Genomic DNA, 11,138 nt, shown 5'->3' on the forward strand with positions numbered 1-11,138 from the left:
TTATTACCTCAGCAACACGGCTTTCTCGCTGGGAGATCGACCACCACTAATCTTGTAAATTTTATGCTGCATGCTTCGGAAGCTGTGCAGGGAAGAGGACAACTCGATGTCGTCTACTTCGATTTGAGCAAGGCCTTTGATGTCGTCTGCCATGATATATTATTTAGAAAGCTGTGTCACCTCGATTCACAACCATCCATCACATCCCTTTTATGTAATTATTTATCGGATAGGTCATGCTTCGTGCATGCAAACGGGCAGTCTTCCCTCTCCTACGAGGCCACAAGTGGTGTCCCTCAGGGATCTGTTCTGGGGCCACTTCTTTTTTCAATTTTTATAAATGAAGTTTCCTCAGTAATTCATGATTGTCACTTTCTCCTATATGCTGCTGATGTCAAAATATTTAAGGCTGTTTCAAACACCGCAAGCTGTTCCGCTCTCCAGCGAGCGATCATGTCTTTTTCAGATTGGTGCTCACGCAACAAACTCCTTATCAATACATCAAAAACTAAGGTAATGACCTACACTAGGAAAACTGACAGTATATTGTTTTCCTATAACATTAACGGTGAAGCAGTACTACGTGTTGGGGAGGTTAAGGATCTTGGTATTAATTTCGACAGTAAATTGAGCTTCTCCCCGCACATCCGGGAGGTCACTCGGCGGGCCATCCGATCTCTTGGCGTTATATGTCGCTTATCAAAGGAGTTCAAGGAGCCGGGCTCTTTTCTCAAGCTGTACACGACTATTTGTCGTCCGCACCTCGAGTATGCTTCTGTGGTATGGAATAGCGCATGCAAAACACTCTGTATGCATATTGAAAGTGTCCAGAAAAAGTTTATCTCTATCTTCAATCATCGCTTCACTAGCCATAACAATTTTGGGTCATTCTCTGTACCGATACTAGAGTGCTTACACTCCAGACGTATTAAGGCTGATCTTTTTTTCCTATACAAAATCATTCACGGCACAGTGTCTTGTGGTGAAATGCTGCAACATGTTGCACTCCATGTGCCGCAAAAATCCACCAGAAGACACGACACATTCTTTAATCCGAGCTGTCTGCGTGGCTTGTGCCCCTTGTTTCGCCTCCAGTGTACGTACAATCAGTACAACGAATATTTAGACATATTTAATAATTCCTCCACACAGTTCCGCAAACACGTCTGTGAGCTTGCCATGTAAGTGACCTTTTTTATCCTCTGTTCACACGCGGTCATTTGAGCATGATGTGATAACACAAGACTTTCTTTTTTATATATTCCCCTTATTCCATGTCTGGTTTTCTTTACATGTACATTCCTTCCATGCTCCTTTTCTTACATATAAGCTATCTTGATTCACTCCGTTTCAGTGCAACCAAACTTTAACATTTATGTATATTTTTGAAATTATCTGTGTATGACGACCACTGGCGTGATGTCACATGCCTTACTGCAAGGCACTTTACTTGCTTTTGTGTGTATGTGTGTGTTTGTGTTTTCTGTGGGTGCATGTATATTCTGGTGTACGACTGTGTGTAATTTTTGTGTGTGTGTGTCAGTATCGCTGTCCTTTCATTGCATTACCTGTGTGGTGTGGGCATCTATCTTACATTGCCTGTTCTTTCTTTCTTTTTTCTTCGTGCGCCAGCACAAAGGCCCTCCGGCTGTTCCTGGGCACGTTAATAAACGATTGATTGATTGATTGATTGATTGATTGATTGATTGATTGATTGATTGATTGATTGATTGATTGATTGATTATTATTGCGCGCAGACCTGCTTAACTGTTTAGAGTTTAGTGTACCACAAAGGCCCACCAGGTCGCATCGCCCGTTCTTGACCGCTGCGCGCAACTCCAATCATTCTCCTGTGCGCAGAATACAGAATTGTTACAACCGCTTCTTTGAACGCCTTGACATCTTCCAGAAATCCTTTACAATTTACCGTACAGCGCTGTTGAATACAGAATGTTAAACACCTATGATATGTCTGTCGTTCTTTTTCTTCTGGAATTTGGTTTCTCTGTGGTTGTGTCTATCCAACTGATAGTTGCCTATTTTTGAAACTGTTTACTGTCATTTGTTCGTCTTATCATTTGTCTCTACACTCTTGCCGTTGTTTTTGTCGTATTACTGTCAAACTTTGTTGCTCTGGCTGTCGTGTGGCCTTTACGACAGGCAGAGCAACATAGGCATCTTCTTTTTTATTTTTTACCTGTACCCAGGCTCCGCCTGTGCTTTATTTCTGTCATTTTCACTATTTCAATTTGTGTGTGTCTTGTCGCTTGTTTGTTTCTTGCTATATGTTTCTTGTATTTTGTTTTCATGTACCTACCCGTGCGCCAGCACTCAGGCCTCTGGCTGTTCCTGGGCACGTAAATAAACATGATTGATTGATTGATTGATTGATTGATTGATTGATTGATTGATTATTATTAACCTATTTCATACACCCCTTCGGTCTTACATGTGCGACCTTCTGACTTCTGTCTCTCCCTGACTTGGTTCAGACGAGTTTTAATTCTATTTTCATTGCCCTATTTCCGTTTATGTTGCTCGCCTTTGTTAGTGTTCCTACTCATATATATCTATATCTGCCCATTTGTATTGTCAAATTTTTATGACACTGTGTTTTATCGTTTCGTGATTGTTCAAAATTTAGTGTGGTGAAATCATTGATTTTGTTAAATCACCTTCATTCTTCATTCTAGTTTTTTTCTTGGCTTGTATTTTGTTGTTCTTCTCACGCGTGGATGTATTCGTGTCGTCGTCTGTCTTTTTCTTAAGTGCGCCAGAACAAAGGCTACGGCTGTACCTGGGCACTATAATAAAGAGATTGATTATTATTATTATTATTATTATTATTATTACCAACCGCTTCCAACCGCGTTTCTTAAGTGCGCCAGAACAAAGGCTACCGCTGTACCTGGGCACTATAATAAAGAGATTGATTATTATTATTATTATTATTATTATTATTATTATTATTATTATTATTATTATTATTATTATTATTATTATTATTATTATTATTTATTGTGCCAAGATGGCGCCCAGCACAGATGTCTGCGTGCTGTGCTCCGTTGTTTTTTACGGCAGACAGGAGTATTTTCGATGCACATCGTGCAAAAAACGTGCGCACTCCAAATGTATTCAGCTGCCCGACATGGAGCTGCAAGCTGTGAAGACTGGTGAGAGGCCCTTCCAGTGTAATCTGTGCCTGTGTTCGGCGTCGGAGGTGGTGAGTAGGCCTAGTGACGATTCCGTACACGAGAGCCTGCCGGCCACGCAGCCACCCGATCCTCAGAACAGCGCTCCTCGACCAGGCGACCTTGGAGGGGACGCGACCGACATCCGCGAAATGCTTCTCCACGCTCTCGAGGGCCTTTCATTCCTGACGGACGAGGTGGCAAAGCTACGAGAGGCCAACGACCGCCTGAGCAGGGAGAACGCGCGTGCTTTCGCCCAGCAGTCAGGCATAATTGCTTCTCTGCGGGCGGAGGTTCGCAGCCTTCGAGGGGAGCGGCTCCCGCGGTTACCGCGGGCCGGTCCCTCGCCTCCCGAGCTGCCTGCCCCCCCCTTCGACACCTGAGCTCAACGTGGCGATGGCGACCCTTCCACGCAGCAAGTGGACGTTTCATCCTTTGCCACTGCTGTGGCGAAGATAAATGCAGCGTCTACGCTTTCAGCGAACGAGCAGCTGACCCCAGCCCCTTCCGAGGCTTGCCTTTTGTTAAATGATGCATCCGGCAAGCCACCTTCCAACGACTCGGCCCAGTCAAACAAACGCAGAGGGAGTGCAGTGTGTGTGGGTGCTTCAGATGCGTGTAGCATCTCTGTCGTTCGTCCATCTAAGCGTCCGAGACACATCTTCGTGTCTAAACTGTCACCGTGCACCACTTCAGCCCAACTGACGGAGCATCTTTCGACGGTGCATGTCATACCTCTGGCTTGTCAGCGGCTGAAGACTAAGTACAGTTCATATTCTTCCTTCTGCGTTACGGTCGATGAGGACTCCTTCGAGCGTATGAGCGATCCTTTGTTCTGGCCGAAGGGCTGCCTTTTCAAACCTTTCCGCGGAAAGCTGCATGCCGAAATGTTCTGTTCCACTGATGTCCCACACGATGAAAAAAACTAACAATAGGGTGGACATTTACTATCAAAATGCGCGCGGCCTTCGCACTAAAGCGTCCGAATTTTTTGCTAATGTACTTTCCTCAAATTTTCCAATTATTGTAATTTCTGAATCCTGGCTCTGTAGCGACATTAGCTCAAATGGTTATTTCCCTCCAAATTACCAAGTTTTCCGCAAAGATAGGAATTTTACTGGGGCTAAACAAAAGGGAGGGGGCGTATTAGTTGCGGTCGATTGTGGTCTTCAGTGTAAGAGGCGACAAGACCTTGAGGGCGACAATGAGTGTGTCTGGCTGGACATCCGACTGACTGGGGGCGAGAGGCTCTTAATAGGGGCGTTTTATATTCCCCCCGATGTTCCTATTTCTTCGTTCAATGAGCTACTTACTTCTGTAGAAGAAGTTTGCGCTTCACACCAAAATCACCAGTTTATCATTCTGGGGGATTTCAATGCACCTGGTGTACAATGGGACAGTCTAACTAACCAGCATTACAATTATTACGTACAGCAAAAATCTCGCATTGTTTTAGAGTTCCTAGATTTCACATCCATGACACGACTGAATAACATCAAAAACTGCTCCGAAAATATCTTAGACCTCTGCTTCTCAAACATTCAGAACGCGCGAGTATCAATGGTGGATATCTCTCTTGTCAAACCCGACAAGCTTCATCCTCCATTTTCAGTTTCGGCTCCCGTTTCGATTCGGCGTTGTGGTACCTCACTAAAGTATAATGAACTCTCTCCCTTCTGTTATGCACGTGGGCTTGTATAGCTTTTTTTCTTCGTTTGATTGGTCGGAAATTCAAGAACTCCCTGATTGCAATGCACAGGTCGAACGGTTCACCGAAATTGTCAAAAGCGGTATGGACCAATTTATTCCCAAGTATAAACCAAACCACTCCAAGCACCCACATTGGTTTTCGAAAGAACTTCGTACGACTCTTAAATTAAAAGACCGCTGCCACAGAAAGTATAAGAAAACCGGGAGTGACGAATGGAAACAGAACTTCTGCTCTTACCGTAAATTATGTAAAAACCTTTATGAGCGGGACCAGCGCTCCTATCTCGATTCTGTAGAGAGTAGTGCGAATTCTCAGCCTGAAACATTTTGGAGATACATCCGGTCCCGTAAGAACAACTCACATGATCTCATCAATCTTGTAGATTCCTCTGGGGAAGAAGTTCATAACGTCGCCAACCACTTTGCTCAGCACTTCAGTGCCACATGCGGCCAGCGTGACGTCTCTGAAATGAATATATTGTTAAATCGCGTGCAGGGCTCTAGCTTAGTGCTTTTGGACGAGCAGTTGGTTTTGGAGAGCCTAAAACGCATGAAACCGTCATTGTCGTGCGGAGCTGACGGAATACCTCCAGCTATTCTCAAAACATACGGCAGCATTTTTGTACCTGTTTTGACGGTGATATTTAACCAGTGTCTAAAAACAAACGTGTTTCCGCTCGCGTGGAAAATTTCTCGAGTGCGTCCTATTTTCAAGTCAGGCTCCAAATCGGATGCAACAAACTACAGAGCAGTTTCTCTCCTTTGTGCTTGTTCCAAGCTGTTTGAGACAGCGCTGTACAAATTACTGTCAAGTTCTGTACAGAATCTTCTTGTAAGTAAACAGCACGGCTTTATATCAGGAAGGTCGACAACGACTAATCTCTCCTGCTTCATGGAGCAGGCCTCGGCAGCCATTTCTGAGAGGGGCCAGCTCGACGTTGTCTACTGTGATCTGAGCAAAGCATTTGACGTTGTTTGCCACACGCTGTTACTTATAAAGCTTTTACTGGTAGGAATTGATACACCACTCGTGGCATTGTTGGGTAGTTATCTAGATAACCGGTTCAGTTTCGTTAGCGTTAACGGGCAGACGTCTGCTCTGTACAGATCAACAAGCGGTGTGCCTCAAGGCTCCGTGTTGGGGCCTCTCTTGTTCTCCATTTTTGTTAATGATGTGTCAGCCGCAATTAAGATGTCTTCTTTCCTTCTTTACGCTGACGACATTAAAATATTCAGACGGATTGAGTCCATTAATGACTGCATTGCCCTGGAGAAAGATATATCCTCATTTTCCAAGTGGTGCTCAGACAATAGATTAAATCTTAACTCTAAAAAAACAAAGGTCATGTCTTATAGCAGGAAAACGAACCGCACTTTATTTTGCTACAGTATTAACGGCGGTTACTTGTCTAGAGTTGAAGAGATCAGAGACCTCGGCGTGCTTTTCGACAGTGCCTTAACTTTCTCACCTCATGTCACTCAACTTACTAGGCGGGCGCTACGCTCTCTTGGGGCTGTTTGCAGGTTTTCTCGAGAATTCCGGTTTCCTTCTTCGTTCCTAAAACTATTCAGAACGCTTTGTATTCCGCAACTAGAATATGCTTCTGTCGTTTGGAATGGAACCTGTAGTTCCAACTGTCAACGTATAGAGCGTGTACAAACCAAATTTTCATCAATATTTAGGCATCGTTTTCCTTCGGAGCCTATCCCTATAACGGTTTCTCTAAGTTCCCGGCGGACCCACTCAGACCTTCTTTTCATGTACAAATTGCTTCATGGTATTATTTTATGCCCGGAACTACTTGAATCAATCAGTTTTCGCGTTCCACAAAAAGCTACAAGGCTCGCCCACCCTTTCAAAGCAGCTGGAGCTCTCAGCACACGTTCTCCTCTTCAAAGGATGCAGCATCTGCATAATGTTCACTCCGAGAAGCTCGATATCTTTCAGCGTCCTCTTCGGGAGTTTTTGGCCGGGTTGTCAGCTCTGACACACTAGGTTCATCTTGGCAGTGCTCTTTTTCTTCACTTATCGTCCTGACGTGTGCATTGACTTCACCGAGCTTGTTCTTGTTCCTGTTATTCGTGTATTGTGCTGATACTGCGACTGTAATTATCGTAGAATTTTTCTTTTTCTGCCGCTTTTATCATTAAAAGTTGCCATATTCACTTCATGCGTCCATTTGAAACTGAAAATGTACGCTTCCCGAATCTTGTAAAAACTTTCTTCTTTTCACTCACCCTTCCGTATAGTTACGCTTATTGTAAGATGTCTCTTGCAATTGACCAGACATTACAGTTTCTATTGATTGTGTAATGTTGCCTAAAATTACACTATGGTATTTTTATTCTTCTTTGAAGTTGTAGTTTCTTCATATTTTTTGCTCGCTCACTGTTCTTTTGCCAGCTGTTGATGCATTTCATTGCTGTCTTATACCTTTTCTGTGCGCCGGCATGACTTGATTGTGTAAAGTCGGTTGGATTGCACTATTTTATTACTAATCTTCTTAGCCGTTTTTTGTAAGTCTTTCTATCTTTTTTTCCTTTTTTGCTCACTGAGTGTTTATTAGCAAATTGTTGATGTACTACAGTGCTGCATTTTCCCCTCTGTGTGCTCCAGCACGAAGGCCTCCGCTGTTCCTGGGCACTATAATAAACATTGATTGATTGATTGATTTATTGATTGATTGATTGATTGATTATTATTATTATTATTATTAATATTGCTGTCTTATACCTTTTCTGTGCGCCAGCACGACTTGATTGTGTAAAGTCGGTTGGATTGCACTATTTTATTTCTAATCTTCTTTGCCGTTTTTTGTAGGTCTTTCTTTCTTTTCTTTTTTTTTTGCTCACTGAGTGTTTATTAGCAAATTGTTGATGTACTACAGTGCTGCATTTTCCCCTCTGAGTGCTCCAGCACGAAGGCCTCCGCTGTTCCTGGGCACTATAATAAACATTGATTGATTGATTGATTACCGTCTAAAGCGGAGTTTAGACGGTATCGCTCACTTTGTAAAATCCTCTACCGGCGTGACCTCCAGCTCTATATAGAATCGTTAGAGGCTAATGCGTCTCACAAACCGGCTGAATTCTGGAGGTATGTACGCGGCCGTTCTAAGGCGTCTAAAGAACACGTTAGCCTGCTTAATTCCGATGGTGAAGAGGTTGAGGATGTTGCCACCAGTTTTGCTCAGTACTTTCATTCGGTCTTTCAACTGCCAGATGGCAACGACGAACGCCTATCGTTTAATAACTCTAATTTTAACACACTTAGGTTCGATGAAAAAATTGTCAATGATAGCCTTCAACGGATGAAACCATCATTTTCCTGTGGTGCAGATGGAACTCCAGCAGCCCTCATAAAGGCTTACGGCAACATTTTTGTGCCTGTCTTAACTTCCATTTATAATAACTGCTTACTTTTAGGTAAATTTCCTTGTGCATGGAAGATCGCTCGAATTTTTCCAATATTTAAGTCTGGTGATAAGTCAGCCGTTTCTAACTATCGCCCGATCTCACTCCTTTGTGTCGCCTCAAAACTCTTTGAGTCAGCTCTGCACAAAGTTCTTGCTGCCTGCGTCAAGAACGTTGTGATACCAAATCAGCATGGCTTTTTCTCGGGTCGATGGACGGTCACAAATCTTGCAAGCTTTCTGACACAGGCTTCGGCTGCAGTTTGTGAAAACGGCCAGTTGGATGTAATTTATTTTGACCTCAGTAAGGCGTTTGATGTGGTGAACCATCAGTTATTAATTAACAAGCTTGCTACGTCCGGTGTAGACCCAAGCCTTGTTGCCTTGTTGTCCAACTATCTCCTTGACCGGTCCTTTTATGTAGATGTTAACTACAAAAAGTCTAGTGTTTACCCTGCAACAAGTGGTGTACCCCAGGGTTCCGTGCTGGGTCCATTATTGTTTTCTGTCTTTATCAATGATGTTTCAACAGTGTTAACAAACTCTTCTTTTCTTCTCTATGCTGATGATGTCAAACTATTTAGGCACATTAGCGGTGTTCAGGACTGCTGTGCCTTGCAGAGGGATGTATCGGAATTATCGGTCTGGTGCAGGAAAAACTGCCTAATTTTAAACCCCACTAAAACAAAGGTTGTCACCTACAGCCGGAAAACCCACCGTCTGCTGTTTTCCTACAGTATTGAGGGAGCTCCTCTGCAAAGGGTTGATGAGATTAGGGACCTAGGGGTGCTTTTCGACAGTACCCTCTCTTTTTCTCCTCATATTAGGCTCATCACCCGGCGAGCACTCCGAAGCCTTGGAAATGTGTGTCGGATTACAAAGGCATTCTCTTCTCCAGATCCATTTCTAATGCTATACATTGCAATATGTGTACCACAGTTAGAATATGCTCCTGTTGCCTGGAACAGCATCTCCAAATCTAGTAGTGAATTAATAGAACGTGTGCAGAAGAAGTTTTTATCCATATCTAAGCACCGTCATCACACTCACAGTTTTCATCCTGATTCTGACTTACCCATAGTCCCTTCCATCCCTTCCTTGAACTGCAGACGTATGCGTGCAGACCTTACATTTCTTCACAAAATTGTTCATGGCGACCTTTCTTGCGCAGACCTGCTTAACTGTTTAGAGTTTAGTGTACCACAAAAGCCCACCAGGTCGCATCGCCCGTTCTTGACCGCTGCGCGCAACTCCAATCATTCTCCTGTGCGCAGAATACAGAATTGTTACAACCGCTTCTTTGAACGCCTTGACATCTTTCAGAAATCCTTTACAATTTACCGTACAGCGCTGTTGAATACAGTACGTTAAACAGCTATGATATGTCTGTCGCTCTTTTTTTTCTGGAATTTGGTTTCTCTGCGGTTGTGTCTATCCAACTGATAGTTGCCTATTTTTGAAACTGTTTCCTGTCATTTGTTCGTATTATCATTTGTCTCTACATTCCGTTGTTTTTGTTGTATTACTGTCAAACTTTGTTGCTCTGCCTGTCGTGTGGCCTTTACGACAGGCAGAGCAACATAGGCATCTTCTTTTTTTATTTTTTACCTGTACCCAGGCTCCGCCTGTGCTTTATTTGTCATTTTCACTACTTCAATTTGTGTGTCTTGTCGCTTGTTTGTTTCTTGCAATATGTTTCTTGCATTTTGTTTTCATGTGACTACCCGTGCGCCAGCACTCAGGCCTCTGGCTGTTCCTGGGCACGTAAATAAACATGATTGATTGATTGATTGATTATTATTAATATTATTATTATTATTATTATTATTATTATTTCTTTTTTTTTCAAGATGGCGCCTAGCAAGGATTGTTGTGTTCTTTGCTCTTGCGTTTTTTATGGCAAACAAAAGTTTTTCCGCTGCATTGCCTGTAAAAAACGCGTGCACGCGAAGTGTGTTGTGTGGCCGGACGCTGAGCTTCAACTCCTGAGATCTGGCGCTCGGCCGTTCAAGTGTAACATCTGTCAAACGGTTGAGGTGGCGGCGAGGCCTAGTGGAGCCAGCGACGATTTCGGCGCGCCCGCAAGCAGGGCTTCTTCCCCCTGCTCCCTTCGTCAAGGCTCACCGACAGTCGTCAAGAAGGCCCCGGCGCCCCCGCTCCAACCGGGTGACCTTGGTGCCGAACCTGCTGGTCTTCGCGCGCTCCTCGCTGACGTGCTGGAGGGAATTTCCTTTCTCAGCGACCAAGTAGCCGGGCTGCGCGAGGACAACGACCTTCTGCGCCGGGAAAACGCGCGGGCTTTTGCCTGCCTCCGTCAGGAGAGGGAGGGAGACCGCGCCCATTATGCGAAGTTGGTCACTTCCCTGCGTGCAGAGGTTTGCTCCTTGCGAGCTGAATTGCTTCGCCGTCCCGCTGCTTTGCAGAATGGAATGCCCGGCAGCTCGGGGAAGCCTTCTTTCACCCAAGCTGTTAACAATGAAGTGCCATCCTCGTCGGCTACGTCGGCTCCGCTGCAGGCGGTGTCTCCGGCGTCTCCTACACTGCACCCAACTCCGTCCACCCCTTTCCCAGTGCTTTCCGTGTCTGTGCCTGACTGTCACCCTCCCAGTTTTGAGAAGAAGCGCCGAAGCCGGGCATGTGTGGGTGCGTCAGACACATCTGGACTGGTCGTCGTTTCGCAGCCGAAGCGCCCCAAAGCTATGTTTGTTTCCAAGCTTTCTCCGACCACCACCCCTGCCAGTCTCAATGCTCATCTGTCTACTTTAGGTGTCTCGCCCTTGAGCTGCCGACGACTGAAGACTAAATTCGACACCTATGCATCCT

This window comes from Haemaphysalis longicornis, unplaced genomic scaffold (genome assembly GCF_048455015.1).
Source record: "Haemaphysalis longicornis isolate Haplotype H1 unplaced genomic scaffold, Haemaphysalis longicornis Haplotype H1 scaffold_3, whole genome shotgun sequence".
Taxonomy (NCBI): domain Eukaryota; kingdom Metazoa; phylum Arthropoda; class Arachnida; order Ixodida; family Ixodidae; genus Haemaphysalis; species Haemaphysalis longicornis.